The sequence below is a fragment of the Eptesicus fuscus genome, chromosome 5, assembly GCF_027574615.1.
Source record: "Eptesicus fuscus isolate TK198812 chromosome 5, DD_ASM_mEF_20220401, whole genome shotgun sequence".
In the NCBI taxonomy this organism is placed as follows: domain Eukaryota; kingdom Metazoa; phylum Chordata; class Mammalia; order Chiroptera; family Vespertilionidae; genus Eptesicus; species Eptesicus fuscus.
The window spans coordinates 44,325,609-44,341,696 of NC_072477.1; positions in this window are offsets into that span (position 1 = coordinate 44,325,609).

Consider the following 16,088-nt stretch of genomic DNA (forward strand, 5'->3'; position numbering starts at 1 on the left):
GGCTTCAACATATGATTTTGGCAGGACATAAATATTCAGCCCAGGACACAGAGGTTATTTAGAGAGGGCCTGTTTTTGCTTGTCTTTGAGGCACCGTGTCTGCTGGTCTTTGCCCACAAAAGATCAGATGGGAGTTGTTCCGAGAGGCCCTGGCATTCCCAGCTCAGTTCAGGTGAACAGAAAAGGCTCAGAGGTCACCATTGCCCATGAAGCTTTCAGCAGTGGTGAGGCTGGGTCCCCCTGTAACAGCTGCATATGTCTTCATCAGAGAGGAGAATGTCCTTCCTGGGCAAAGCGTGCTGATTCAGAGCACTGGGTCAGGGACCAGAGTGCCTGGGTTTGAACCCCAGCGCTGCCATTTAAAAGCTGGGTGATCTTGGCCAGGTGACTCAGCCTCTGCTCATGTTCATTGCGCACCTGCTATGTGCCAGACCCATTCTAGCTGTTGGGAATACAGCGGTGAGTGATATAAAGCAAGCAGACTGAAATGCCTGCCCTTGTGGAGCTTACCTTCTCGTGGAGAGAGCTAGACTGTAAACAAAATAAGCTCGAAGATGATAGAGCATACCTGAAGGTGACAGTGATTGGTTAAAAAAAATAAAGCAGGAAATGTGACCAGGGAGTGATGGGATAGGGTTGGGGTTGCAGTTTTAAAAAGAGTGGTCAGGCAAAGTCTTAATAAAAAGGTGACATTTAAGTAAAGTCCAAGGGAGGTGAGGGAGTCAGCAATGCTGATACCTAGGGGAGATCACTTTGTGCCTCAGTTTCCTACCTGACAATGGGATAAGAATAGCATCTACTGCACAGAGCTGCACAGCACAGTGAGTTAATCCACCTGGTGGGCACACAGAAAGCACTCATTAGTGTGGCCTGTTATAGTCACTGCTGCTCAGGTAGGAGCCCGACCCTGTGCCTCCTGATGGCATGCTGGGCTCCAAACTACAGGGGTTTCTGTGGCCTTCCTCCCCCTGGAGTGGGAGCAGCCTCCTCCAGCCATCCCCATATCCTCATTAAAAGGGGACATGCAACATGCAGTTGGAGAAGCAACACATGCATTTTCTTTTGTCTTGGGTGTCTAACCCCCAGCGGGAATCACAGAAGAGCTTTTAGCAAAATCCAGGTTTTAGGAAGCATCATCAAGCCTTTCTCTGGAGCCTCTGCAGACTGAGGTGGGCAGGGGTTTCGGGCCCAGCTCAGGGCTGGGCTGGGGGAGGGGCCACCCACCCAGAAAACTGGACCCCCATCGGTGGGGACATGGGGCCTTGCTCTGACCCCCCTCTCTTGGCTGGATGGCCGCCCAGCTCTCATCAGCAGGCACTAAGAATCCCCTCAGCAACTATGACGCCATTATTTACTGTCGCGGAGATTTTTGTGACTGTAATTTACCACCACTGCGAAGCCCAGGGACCTGAATCCCAGTAGCCCTCAGTATAGATATTGCATCTAATCAATCCTCTATTACTATGCAAATACATCCTATAGGCAACTGATGTCTTTTCCTTTCAAACACTTAATACATAATTAATGATACTTCTAATGCCATGGACGACACCAACCCCAAAAGCTTCCTGCTGTAATTTATACCCACCCGGACAAGAAGATTGGTTTATTGGTTCACTTCTCATTCAGGAATATGCATCTCCCGTCATCCCGGGAAGGGGCTGTAGAGTCCATGGAAGCGGTGGGCGCTGGCAGCCTGCCCTCTAGACAGCACTGAGCCGAGCAGGGCGATGGCTGTGCCTGGGAGGGTACCACGGGCCTGAGTCTTCATGGATGGTCTCATTCAGTTCTCTCAGACCTCCCTGTGAGGGTGGTCCTTCTGTTTTCCCAATCTCTGGAGGAGGAAATTGAGGCCAGAGACGTGACACAACCCAAGGTCACACTTGGGCCTCTTTGCATGCTGGTGGACTTCACAGGAGAGCTTGGTGGTTCAGGCTGGGACTGGGGAATGGTTGCCTGGGGCAAGTGGCTTAGCTTCTCTGAACCTCAATTTCTTAACCTGAAAAAATGTAGTAATAGTCGCCACTCAGGAGGACTATGAGAATTAGAGGTAATGGCACAGGCCAGGCATTGAAAACATGCTTGTTGATTTCCTTACTTGGAGGTGAATGGTGAGAACATCGTTTTTGAGGGTATTGTTTTGGCAGAGAGGTGGAGGGAGTGATTTGGAAGGAGACAGGTGTTGGCCCCCATGTCGTCAGGAAACAGCTTCTCTGGGCAGACTGGGCACCATGAGAAGGAAGCTCATCCCAGTGTTCACACGGGGAGTCTCCTCCATCAGGCTCTGAGTAGCACCAGCCTGAGGAATGAAAGAATGTGGCGCCTGTCCTTGAGGCACCATGTCCAGTGGAAATGAACAGACTCAATAATCAGTGTGACAAGGCATAATGGAGGTCAGGACACAGGTGCCGGGACCCCAACAGCAGGGGCACCCACATAGTGTCACCAGTGGACAAAGGAAGGGGTTGTTGGGTGTTGGATGGGGCGTGTCCTATGCCAGGTACACAGAGGGCCCTAAGTATGAGGACTGAGGTGGAATCTGAGTATGAGATGGTGGGGACAACAGTCCAGTCCTTCCCTGGGGTTGGGGTGGGCTGCCCATCTTGGCTTGGCCCCTCTGCCCCTCGGTTCTCATGGGGGAAATGGATGGTGTTTAGCAGAGCTTCCTCCCCAACCCAGGTGGGAAGAGGATCTGGAGGCTGAGCAGAGGCAGGAGGGGCCAGGGGTCTTGGGGGTGATGAGGAGGCTGATAGCAAAAACCACTGAGGCCAAGTGGGCATGGAGGCTCACAGTGACCCCTCATGAACCAAAAGACTGGGGTTCTAGTTATTTTCCTTCCCTCCAGTGCAGCCTTTTCCATGCCCCATGGATCCCCCAAGCTGCCCCCTCACTCCTCCTTGTCCCATCCAGACTCCATGCATGGCCTTGAATGGTATTGAGGGCAGACACAGCTCGTGCCCCCAGACTGAAGAACTGCTCCTTGCTCACGAGCCCTCAGCCTTGCCTTGAACCTTCTCCATCCTTTGCCTATAATCCCTCCCTCCTCTCTTCTTGTCCCTTCCTAGTCCATACTCCCTGTGGCAGGCAGAGGGATCTTTCTAAGGTGCAAACAGGACCATGTCCTTGTCCTGTCGAAAACCCTGTAATGGTTCCCCATTGACCTTGGGGTAAAGTCAAAGCTCATTAGCACAGCAGTCGAGGCCCAGCTGCCTCTCCTGTCCTCTCTCCATCATCTACTCTTATTTTATTCTGTGGCAACATCAACCTGATTCTGGTACCCCTGCCCCCAGGCCACACAGGCTTCGTCACAGCTCTGTGCCACTGCTCATGCTGTTTTCTGGTTGACTCTTACTCATCTTTCACAGTCTAGCCCAGATGCCACCTCCTCCAGGAAGCTATCCTTGAACTCCCCTCCCTCTGTTGAGGTAAGTGACCCTTGTTTCTGCTCCTCTGGCACTCTGCTTATTACAGTCTTACAACCCAGTGAGAACATCAGGAGTAGGGACCTGGCCAAACACGCACACAGTACTCGGTGCCACCCCTGGCATATAGTCAGGCTAAAGATATGTTGGACAGAACTAGTTGTAGAATAGTCCTTGCCTTTCATATGAGACCCTGATGCCTGTGGGGAAGAGCTGGGATTTGGCAGCCAATTTTGGGGTGAACTGTGAGATGTGGGAACCTCGGCAGCCTTGAGACCCACCTAGGGTTTCATTAGGAGGATCAGGCTTTGCTGAATTTTAAAGACTGACAGTGTTCTTAGTGCCTGGAGGGTGGTGGGGAGTGTCGGGGTGAAGTGATGTTGAGGTGCATCCAGAAGCTTGAGAAATGAGGATGATCCTCTGCAATTGAGCCACCTGGGTGGGTAAAGTCATTTGGTTTAAAGTATCCATTTTCCTTCTTGGTCATGTCTATGGGTTTGTTACATATTTTGGTATTTGAATTGCTTTCATCAGCTACCTATATTTTGTCCTCAACTTGGTACACACACCCCTTCTCCCCCCACTCCCCATGTGTAGCAAAAGGGATTTAAGAAGAGGAACGTTTTCAGAAAGTAGGAGACTGTAATGGGTTTTCAGGGAGACAGAAGCGCCAACTTTCCTGCTTTGAGCTGAGTAGGGGGGAGAGGTAATCCCAGCAAAGAGCCCCATGCTCTGGGCTGTGAGGGAGGACAATGCGATGACATCACCGGATCCTGAGCTTCGTGGGTGGGAGGGGCAGAGAGGGCCTGGTTCAGGGCCAGGAAGTGCTTGGGCTCTTCAGTGGAGGCTCTGTGTCCTTTTGGGTAATTTCCACCTTTAATTTCTCAGTGTTTTATGAACAGGGAGTAAATCAGGATCCCGAACTGACTGCTTCATGTAACGGATTAATAAACTGGAGATTTATGGGGCAGTGGCAGAGGAAGGCGGTGGAAATGGAGACTGAAACGAGACTTGGTTCCCAAGGGACCGGGCTGGCTCCAGGATCTTCCCTCCACCTCTGCTGAGGGTCCCTGCTGGGATCCTTGTACTTCAGGGCTTGGAGTCATGGTTGGCTAGTCAGGCCTGTGTTTTTGAAACAGGCAGGCTTAAGGTTGAGGAGATGGAACCATCCTTGGTTCTGTCTAGGTTGACAGCTTGATAGTCTTTAGAGTCGCATACAGCTACAAGTTCTGGGCTTGGACTCAAGTGATCTACGTGTGTGTGTGTGTGTGTGTGTGTTGTGTTGTTTTTGTTTTTACCATTTACTCTGGCATTTTAATTTATTATTTTATTGTAATTTCATTTTACTTTTTAATTGAATTTATTGGGGTGACATTGCTTAATAAAATTACATAGGTTTTAGGTGTCAATTCTGTATTACAACAACTGTGTATTGCATTACATATTCACCTCCAAGTCAAGTCTCCTTCCATTACCATTTATGCCCTCTATATCCTCTTCTACCTTTCCACACGCCCCTTTCCTTCTCTGGTAATCACCATACTGTTGTCTGTGTGTATGAGGTTTTTTTCCTTTGCTTAATCCCTTTACCTTTTTCACCCAACTCCCCAAACCCCCTTCCCTCTGATAGCTGTCAGTCAGTTTGTTCTCTGTATCTATGAGTCTGTTTCTATTTTGTTTGTTTATTTATTTTGTTCATTAGATTCCACATATAAGTGAAATCATGTGGTACTTGTCTTTCTCTGACTGGCTTATTTCACTTAGCATAATATTCTCCAGGTCCATTCATGCTGTCAGAAAAGGTAACAGTTCCTTTTTTATGACCAAGTAGTATTCTATTGCTCTCTCTCTTCTCCTTCTGGTACCCCAATGATGTGGATGTTATGTCCAGCTACCTACTTTTAAGTCTAGAGCCAGAGAGATGGAAGTTCATATTCTCTTTGGCTACATCAGTTAGGCTGCAAGTAATAGAAAAGCATGGCATCAGAGACTTATCCAATAAGAACTCCATGTTTCTGGCTGCTCTCCTCAGCATGCTGGCTTTTTTTGTGTGCTAGTGCCTCAGGGTAGTAAGATGGTTGTTGCAGTTCCAGTCATCACATTTCAGAAATGGCAATGTCCAGTGGAAGAAGGGGGTGCCCATCTCATACTGGGCATCTTCATTTATGAAACATTACCCAGAAGCCCTCAAGAAGGCTTTCCTCATATCTGTTGGCCAGAACTGGGTCATATGCTTCTTCCTAAACCAGTCACTGGCATGATGAAAGGAATTACCATGATTAGCCCAATCGATGTAGACTCACTTTGTTTAAGTTTCCCTGAGTCATGTTGGAGAGGCGTGGGCACCTGGACACAAGTGGGGGCACTCTGGGAATGAAGCACAGGACATGGCTGCTGGGCAGGTATTTACTGCGGTGACTTTGAGTAATTGGTTTTAGTTCTCTGAGCCTTAGCTTCCCCATCTGTAAAGTGAGGATAATAATAATAGTACTTTTCTTATCATGTTGTGAGGATTAAATGTGATAATTCATGATAAGTTAGTACCAAGGTGCCTGGCACATAGTGTGTGCTAAATCAGGTGTTAGTAACAGCATGTGAAGTTTACCCTAAATGGGTGCCAGCGCTGTGTAAAATGGAGGTATTATCTCCTCCAGGGCTACACCTGCCTTTGTTAACAGCAGCAGAGTTGTCATTATGGTCCTAACACTGTGGCACCTTAGTTAGCAGTGTTGGCTTTTGAATCAGGCTAGGGTTCTCCCCTAACCTGTAGTTAACCTCTCTGAGGTCCAGTTTCCTCATCTATACATTGGTGATACTATTACTTACCTCATAAGGTAGTTGGGTGGGTAAATAAATGAGGCAGATGTACAGGTACTGAGTGGGCATAGGTGCCTGGCACACAGCAGGCCTCAGTAAAACTCCCATCCCTTCCTTTCCCATCCTGGGCGCTCATTTCATTTAGAGCAAGACCCTAACCAGAGAGTGGAGGTGTAGGATCAGGGTCCACTCTCTTGGGGGAGGTAAGGTGAAGCAGGCTATATTAGTCAGAGTTCAGGTCCCCAAGGGACTGCGGTGCCCATTAGGAAACAAAGCAGAAGCCTAATGTTTTAGAGGGAGTCAATAGGCCATGGGCAAAGGGCAGGCCAAAGCTCAGGTGGCAGGAGGTTGCCCAGAGCTCCCTGGGGACTTGGATGCTGAGTCTCTGACAGCACAGCTAATTCAAACTCCCACTGTCTGCCTTGACCGGGACTGGTCCAGCTACAGGTAAAGGCCTCCCAATTGCAGGTGACCAGGACTGGGGGTGGGGGTGGAGACAAAAGTAAACAGATAAGCCAGTGGGCTTTAGAAATTGCTGCGGTTGCTGGAGATGGTCTCTACAGCCTGGGTGTGTCTTGTTAATCCAGGCTGTCTGCCCCAGGGCCATCTTTGACTCTCAAGGTTTTCTATTGGCAACAGTTCAGCTCTGCAGGCTCCTGACCAGGGATTGTCAGCTGGGGGTGGTTCTGAGCAGATTTCTAGAATCCTCCTGCCTGGGTTCAAGTGCCAACCAGGCTCGATCTTGCTTAGCTTCTGAGATCAGACCAGATCAGGTGCGTGCAGGGTGGTATGGCTATAGACCTTCCTGCCTGGGTTCAAAGCTCAGCTCTCACACTCATTATCTGCTTGACATGGGCCAAATTCCTTCACCTCTGTGTGCCTTCAGTTGCCAATCTGACCTACCTCCTAGAGTTTTTGGGGTTGTAAGTGGGTAAGCACTCAGCACAGGGCCTGGCACACAGGAAGTGCTCGATAAGGATTACTTGTTATTTGAGGATAATAAACAGATACATTTCTAGCTTCCACAGAACAAATCATATTTTCTCTTTCTTGCTCTTCTACGACCCAAGATCCCCTACTGAGGGGAAGAAGGTGGAGAGGAAGATGGAAAAAGCCGAGCTCCATTAGTGATTAAGCATTAATGTAGCTGCCCAAAGGGCCCGTGAAAATGCCAAAGAAGCTGGTGTGAGCACAAAACGGTCCAGGGGTGAGGGATTAGCAAGGACGGGTGGGGAGGGAGCTTTGAATCAGCAGCTCAATTCATGGCTCAGGAGAGGGTTAGAGCATCTGTTCCTGTAGAATGCTCAGGAGCAACCTGTGCAGGAAAAACAGCCCCTTTCCATTCTCCCAAATGAAGCTTCCTGGGGCCCTGACATCATCTGGGAGCCTAGAGGGTCAGGCCCAGGGACAGCCTAATGGGCTATCTTGGAATCGTTAACAATTCCTTTTCTGACTCAGCCATTATCTGGTCGGCAAACTCATTAGTCAACAGAGCCAAATATCAACAGTACAACAATTGAAATTTCTTTTGAGAGCCAAATTTTTTAAACTTAAACTATATAGGTAGGTACATTGTTATTAACTTAATTAGGGTACGTGGTATTTTGTGGAAGAGCCACACTCAAGGGGCCAAAGAGCTGCATGTGGCTCATGAGCCGCAGTTTGCCGACCACTGATCTAGAGGGATTTTCATACTCTGTAATAGTCCCCCACCCCCCTGGAAAATTATGTTTGTCCTACTTCTGTCACCCAACACTTTGTACACCCTCGGCAGGGCACAACTGCAGAGCATCCTTCCGTAGGGATTTCGTTCAGGTAGGGTTCTGGTCTCCGGAAAGGTACAAAAGCTCTGAGGCTGGCAGGGTCAGGATGCATACATGCAAGGCTCCTCTGTGCTCGTGGGTCTGATGGAGCCAGATGTTTCCCAGTTGTGTTCTAGAGAGCACTAGTTCTACAGGATGTCCTCTGAAGGCTCTGACAAGGCTCGCAAAATGGACCCGATTGCTTTGTTTAGCCTTTTGTCAAACTTATTTAACCACGGGATCTTAGCTTCTGTGGAACCCTTTTAACATTCCAAGAAAATGATGTTTGTGGGACCCACTTTGGCAACAGCGATGTAGGAAAGAAAGCACCTGCCAAGGTGTGGGGATGCTACTTCTCTCGTCTCAGTCATGTGGTCGGTACAAACTTAGTGACTGAGGCCGGCCAAAGCCCCTGGCTGAGCTTCAGTTTCTTCAGCTTTAAAATAATACTGGTGTTTATAATGCCTCTTACTTTACTTACATACTAGAGTGTTGTTGGTTTTTAAACCCTTTACAATGGACTATTTCAAACAGATCCCCAAGTAGAGAGAAGAGTATAGTGCCCTCCATGTCCACATCATTCTGCATCGGCAGTAATTTGCATTTTGCCTGTCTTGGTTCATCTATTCCCCCTTTTTATAAGAATAATTTGAAGATGATGTAAAATTAAGCCTAAGCCTATGAAAGTGCTTTGCAAACTTCAAAGTGCTATACAAATGTAAGGCATCTGTCATTACTGTGATTAGGTTTATTATTTCTTATTCTTGGAGTTCAAAGTTCTGCATGAATGTAAGGCATCTGTCATCATTATTATTTTGCTTATAATTTCTTATTACTATCCAGGCACATCACCAAAAATGCCCAATAATGTACATATTTATGCACCTCCATCTGTAAGAAGCTGGTCTGAACCCTGAGCGGTAGGAAGCTTCAGCTCCACCCTGCTGCCAGGGGCGATAGGTCTATAACAGGATGGAAGATCTGAAAGGCAGCCTTGCAATAGCTGGTGGTGCCTGGGCAGTGCCAGAGAGGACGTCGGCAATTCTGGAGCATTTCGGGGAAGGAAAGGAGCAGGAGGCCGAGGAATGGCCAGCTGAGGCTTTTCCTCATCGGAGAGATTTTTCCTACCCAGGGAGTTTGGGAGCTTGGCTGGACTTGGAGGCAGCTGGAGGGATAAAATGCTCTTTTTGGGGACATAGCCCCCTAAGCCCTGAGTGATTTGATGATCCTGAAGGCAGACAGATGCTGAGCCTTTGTGAAGGACACTAATGTCCCACTCGCCGTGCAGCTAACGGTGCTGCCATCACCTTCCCCACCAGGATGGGGAGCACTTACCACTGCAACTTTCAGATAGAACTTGGTGCAGCCTCAAAACAGAGTTTGGAAACAAGCAAACAAAATAACCCAAACTTTTCTGAGGCCAGCTCATTGTCCAGTGCGTCCTCTACTTTTTTTTTTAGTCTTTATTTATTTATTTTTTTTTTTATTAATCTTTATTATTGAGATTATTACAGATGTCCTTCTTCCCCCCCCCCCCACAATAGCTCCCCTCCACCCAGTTCCCACCCCACACCAGGCCCTCACCACCCTATTGTCTGTGTCCATAGGTAATACATACATGCATGTAAGATCTTTGTCTAATCTCTTCCCGCACCCTCCCACACCCCCTTCCCTCTGAGAATCATCAGTCTATTCCATTTCCATGCCTCTGATTCTATTCCATTCACCAGTTTATTCTGTTCATCAGATTTTTATTCATTTGATTTTTAGATTCAATTGTTGATAGATTTTTGTTGTTCATATTTTTTATCTTTACCTTTTTCTTCTTCTTCCACTTCTTAAAGAATACCCTTCAGCATCTATATATATAAAAGAGTAATATGCAAATCGACCGAACAGCAGAATGACTGCTTGACCAGTTGCTATGAGGTGCACTGACCACCTCCCAGTCTCCCCCTGCTGGCAGGCTCTGATCCCCTGCTGGCAAATGGGGAACTGGGGGTGGGTGGCAGCAGGGGGTGGGGCTGGCTGCCGGCAGCCAGGGAAGATGGCCCTGATCACAGGCCAGGCCTAGGGACTGTACACGTACACGAATTTCGTGTGCTGGGCCTCTAGTTTCATATAATACTGGTTTGGTGGTGATGAACTCCTTTAGCTTTTTCTTGTCTGTGAAGCTCTTTATCTGACCTTCAATTCTAAATGATAGCTTTGCTGGGTAGAGTAATCTTAGTTGTAGGTTCTTGCTATTCATCACTTTGAATATTTCTTGCCACTCCCTTCTGGCCTGCATAGTTTCTGTTGAGAAATCAGCTGACAGTCGTATGGGCACTCCCTTGTAGGTAACTAACTGTTTTTCTCTTGCTGCTTTTAAGATTCTCTCTTTGTCTTTTGCTCTTGGCATTTTAATTATGATGTGTCTTGGTGTGGTCCTCTTTTGGGTCCTCTTGTTTGGGGTTCTCTGCGCTTCCTGGACTTGTAAGTCTATTTCTTTCACCAGGTAGGGGAAAGTTTTCTGTCATTATTTCTTCAAATAGATTTTTAATATCTTGCTCTCTCTCTTCTTCTGGCACCCCCATAATTCGGATGTTGGTACGCTTGAAGTTGTCCCAGAAGCTCCTTACACTATCTTCATATTTTTGGACTTTTATATTTTTTTGCTCTTCCAGTTGGGTGTTTTTTTGCTTCCTCATATTTCAAATCATTGATTTGATTTTTGGGATCCTCTAGTCTATTGTTGAATCTCTGTATATTATTCTTTATTTCAGTCAGTGTATGCTTAATTTCTGACTGGTCCTTTTCCTTTTTTTTTTTTTTTTTTTTTTTGCATTCTCACTAAGATCCTTGAAAGTCTCACTAAGTTCCTCAGAGGTTTCTAGAAGATTCTTGAGTAACCTTATAACTGTGGTTTTGAACTCTATATCCAGTAGTTTTCTTTCTTCCATTTCTTTCATTTGTGACATATTTCTTTGTCTCCACATTTTAGCTGCTTCCCTGTGTTCTATGTATTGGGTAGCTGCTAAGTCTCCTTGAGTTGATAGAGTGGCTTTGTGTGCTAGGTGTCCTATAGGGCCCAGTGGCTCAGCCTCCCCAATCACCTGAGGTGGACACTCTTGCTGCACCCCTTTGTGGGCTGTGTGCATAGTCTTGTTGTAGTTGAGCCTTGATTGCTGTTGGTATCACTGGGAGGAATTGACCTCTAGGCCAATTGGCTGTGAGGACCAACTGTGTTTACAATGGAAGAGCTGCTGTGCAGGAGACACCCTTATGGGGCAGGACTTGCTTCAGTGGGGCTTTGGTGCTCACTGAGTCTGTCCCTTGAGTGTGTCACTTATGGATGTGAAGAGTTGTAATCTGGTATGGTCTCACACTGACCACTGGGTACACCGGCTCTTAGGGCTCTAGGGAAGTGCAAAGTCAGCCACTGCTTGGGGCCATCCAGCAGGAGCTACAGAGAGATCTGCAGATCCCTCCTCTTTGTATCGGGTTTGGAAGTGCCCAGGCTAGGCCCAGCTGTGAAGCAAGGCAGGCTGATGCTGGTGCTGGGTCTTGGGCCTTTTATTGATAGGTTTGGGGCTTCCTGACCCAGCTGCAGCTTGTTTGACAGATTTTTAGCCTGAGAAAGGACAGGCCATTCATATGCAAAAGCTGATGCCTACAGCTTGGGTGGGGTTGTAAATTGGGTGGGGTGGGGGTCTCAGGGAATCATCAGGATGGAGCAAACAGAAATGGCTGCCATTCAGCCCTGCACTGGGGAGGTCCCAGCACAGGAACAATGACTGATGCAGGCACCTCCGTCTGGAAGAAAGCCGCCCCTGAGTTCCAACCCTGATGGCAGACAGTCCAGTTTCTCTCTGTATTTGTCAGGGTCCCCCAGAGCCTCGTCTGGCACTGGAGCTCAGAGGAAGTGGGAGCTTGTAAATTTAGTTCATGATGCGGCCTTTTAAGAGGAGCAGCTGGGTCTCCAGCAGCCTGTGTGTCACTCAGCCCCAATCGGCACTGGTTTTTACAGCCTGTAGTTCTTAGGTACTGCCCGTAGGGACTTCTTTCCCCAGCTCTAGAACCCTGTTTTTATTTATACAAAATGAGGAAAAGAATACCTCACAGGATTGCTGTGGGATTTATTGTTATTAATATACATATAGATAATAATACCTAGGATAAAAGCTATCATTAATTGAGGCTTACCATATGGCAGGCACTGCACTCCACAGTTTCCGTGCATTATCTCATTTAAGCCTTACGACTCCATGAGGAAACTGAGGCTCAAGGTGATTTTATAAGTGCAAGAAGACATTCTCCATAAACTGCAAAACCCGGATGTGATTTCTGTTGACCTAAGCGAAAGTAAAGTAGCCATCACCATCAGCATCACTCCCCACAGTCTGTGGACATGTTGGGGGATTTCTTCCAGAATGGGGTTTTTGAAGTCTCTATGGACCTGTGTGTTCTCCACTCCTCATGCCACCTCGCTGGGAATATTTTTCTGAAGGAGGAAAAGAGCCTGCAAATGGGAAAACAGTCTTCTGACTCAACTGCTGGGCCCCGATCCTGTGCTCCCAGGAGAGCACAGAGCCCTGGAGGGCTGAGTGTGTGTGTGTGTGTGTGTGAGCGTGTTGATGTGTAAGTATGTGAACATATGTTTGTGATTGTGAGCACAGGTGAGTGTGAGTATATGCATATGTGTTTATGTGTGGGTATGAATGTGTGTGGAGTGAATGGGTGCAGATGAGCATGTTTGCATGTGCATGAAGGGGTGTGGATGTGTTTGACTATATGTATATAAGCCGTTTATGTGCACATGTGTGTACTTCAGTGTGTGTGACCATATGTGTGTGTACTTGTAAATGTATGGCTGTGTGAGTATATATGTGTGTCTGTATAGTGTGTGAATTTGTATGTATGCACATGTGTATGTGCATGAATGTGTGTGTATGTGCATGTCTGTACATCAGCTATTTATGGGAGTATGTGACCTTATGTGAATGTGTGCTTGCTGACATATGCCTGTGTGTGAGTGTGTGTATACCAGACGTGACCAGATGGGTCAAGGCTACTGGGCCCCCTCCAAAGGGCAGTTGTTTGGGAATATTTTAATTATCCAAACGTGATGGAGGAAACTAGTAGGCGCAGAGTGGCATCACCCACTGAGCACTGGTCTCCCACCTCCCCACAGGAGCTCATGAAAGCCATGTTGCCTACTAAACAGCTCCCTCCACCATCACCTTCTTTGGGAGAGAGCTGGTTTTTATTGCCATACTTAGGCAAAATGGAGTGTGGACGACGGGTAAGCACATGGTAGAGGCCTCTTTCGGGCAGGGCTGCTCACCTCTCTCCCATGACAGGGAATGGCTGGGCCTTGGCGCTGCTCCCAAATGGGCATTCGGTAGAAGTGCTGGGCTGTGACCAAGTGTGAGTCCATGCCAGGCCACACACCTCGGACAGGAGAGCAGATGGCAGGGCCGGGCCCTTCTGGCCGGCTGCTCCCCTGTCCTGAGCCTCTTCCTGTCGCACACCTGCCTCCTTGTCTCAGGGTCCCGAGGATGGCCAGAGTCTGCTGCTGTGTTCTTTCTCACCTCCACATCCTCTAACACTCAAATGAGGCAACCCTGATGGCAGACAGTCCAGTTTCTCATTCCGATGTGGGGAGGAGAGGGATTTGGCAGTGCGGGCTGAAGGGAGAGAGGGCTGGGGGAAGAACTGTGTAACTCAAGGAGAAATGGGGGTTTGGAGGTGTTGACTGAGATGGGTATGAATTTTGTTAAGATTTGCCCATCACTAAGCCAATTAATGAGATTCACTCCCTCATCTTGGGAACTCTTCTAGCTAATCCTTGTTTAGCACCTATACTCTGACAGGTACTTGATATGTATTAATTCATTTTCTCCACACAATAGCCTTATGATGTAGATGAAATGTTATTTCTTCATTTTACAGCTGACAAAACCCAGGGTCAGGGAGGTGAAGTAACTTGTCCAAGATTACACAGCTGGTAAGAGGCAGAGCTGGGATTTGATACTAAGTGGTCTCATTTTAGGACTGCTCTTAATGCTACACTATATTAAATCTTGAAGTAGCAAGTTGTCCTGTTGTTGATTAAATTTCCCCCTTGCAAACGGACTCAAAGGAAGAGATCAGTCACTGTCCCTGTTGGGCCAAGTGGGGAACTGACATCTTGAGGGAGGTTATAATAGTGGAGGAAGGATGCCCCACGCTCAACCACGCTGCGTAGAGGTGTGGCCAGGGGCTTAGGCTACTGTGGCTCAGCCTTCTAGTACTTCCCTGTCCTCCACATAATGTTTCCAAGAACCCAGCAAACAATCTATACTAATAAAAGCCTAGGTGGTCCTCGCGCCCTCACGCGTGATGTCGTCACAAGATGGCTGCCACAAGATGGCCGCATGCACAGTGGAGGCGGGGCCCACCCAGTGGTCACTCCGTGTGGTGAGGCTTGGGGGTCCCATGGCTCTGTGCGGCACGGAGGAGGTAGGTCCTGGTGGAGGAGTTGGGTCGCGGCAGGGGTGGGCATTTGGGGGCAATCGGGCTGGCAGGGGAGGGCAGTTGGGGGCAAATGGGCTGGCAGGGGAGGGCAGTTGGGGGTGATCAGACTGGCAGAGGAGCGGTTAGGGGGTGATCAGGCTGGCAGGCAGAAGTGGTTAGGGGCAATCAGGCAGGCAGGCAGGCGAGTGGTTAGGAGCCAGCAGTCCTGGATTGTGAGAGAGATGTCCGACTGCTGGTTTAGGCCTGATCCCTGTGCGTCTCACATTGGAGAGGGTGCAGGCCGGGCTGAGGGACACCCCCCAACCCCGCACAAATTTTGTGCACCGGGCCTCTAGTTTTAAAATAAAAAAAATTTTGGTAACAGCTCTATTGAAATACAATCCATATACCATACAATTCACTATTTAAAAGCATATGATTCAATGGTTTTTAGCATATTCAGAGTTGGACAGCCATCACCATGATCAACTTGTGGTGTGATCACCACAATCACCCCAAAAAGAAACCCCATGCCCATTTGTAGTTACTTCCCATCCCTCTTCCCCCAACTCCTGGTAGCCACGGATCTATTTTCTGTCTTTATGGATTTGCCTGTTCTGGACATTCCATGTAAATGGCATCATTTGTAATTGGCTTCTTTCACTTAGCATAATGTTTCCAAGGTTCATCTATATGGGATTATAAACTAATACTTCATTCCCTGTTATTGCCGAATAATATTCCATTGTGTGGATATACCACATTTTACTTACCCATTCATCTATTGACGGACACTTGGGTTGTTTCTACTTTTTCAGCTGCGACGAATAATGCTGCTATTTTTGTGTACAAGTTTTTGCATGGATATACAGTGTGTTTTCATTTATGTTGGGTATTTATGTGAGAGTGGAATTGCTGGGTCATATGGTAACTCTATGTTTAACATTTGAAGAACTGCCAGACTGTTTTTCAAAATGGCTGCATCATTTTACATTTCTGTCAGTAGTGTATGAGGGTTCCAGTTTCTCCACATCCTTGTCAACACCTGTTATTTTCTGTTCTTTTGATAGTGACCATGTGATGGGGAGAGGTGATATTTCATTGTGGCTTAGGTTTGCATTTCCCTAATGATTAGTGATGTTAAGCATCTTTTCATGTGGTTATTGGCCACTATCAGGTCCCTTGCCCATTTTTAAATGGGGTTCCGATGATTTTACTGAGGGGAGGAATGAAGGAGCGAGCCAGCCTTCCACATCTAGGCATGGGGATGCCAGGATGAATAAGACCCACTTCTTGCCCTCAGGGAGCCCAGAACTGGAGACAAATACACAATTCAGGAACCAGTGCTTGAACAGCAGTAGGTACAAGAGGCTGGGTGAGGGAGGAGGGCTTCCTGGAGGAGGAGCCATTGAAGCTTGGTCTTCAAGGGAGATGGGGGGTGGGGAGCGAGAATGAGGAAAGGCTGCTCAGCTGGAAGAACTAGCTCTGGGAGGAGAAAGCACAGTTTTCGTTGGGGAGCAACTAGGCAATGCAGGGTAGAAGGAAGGGCATGGCAGGGTGGGATGAGGCA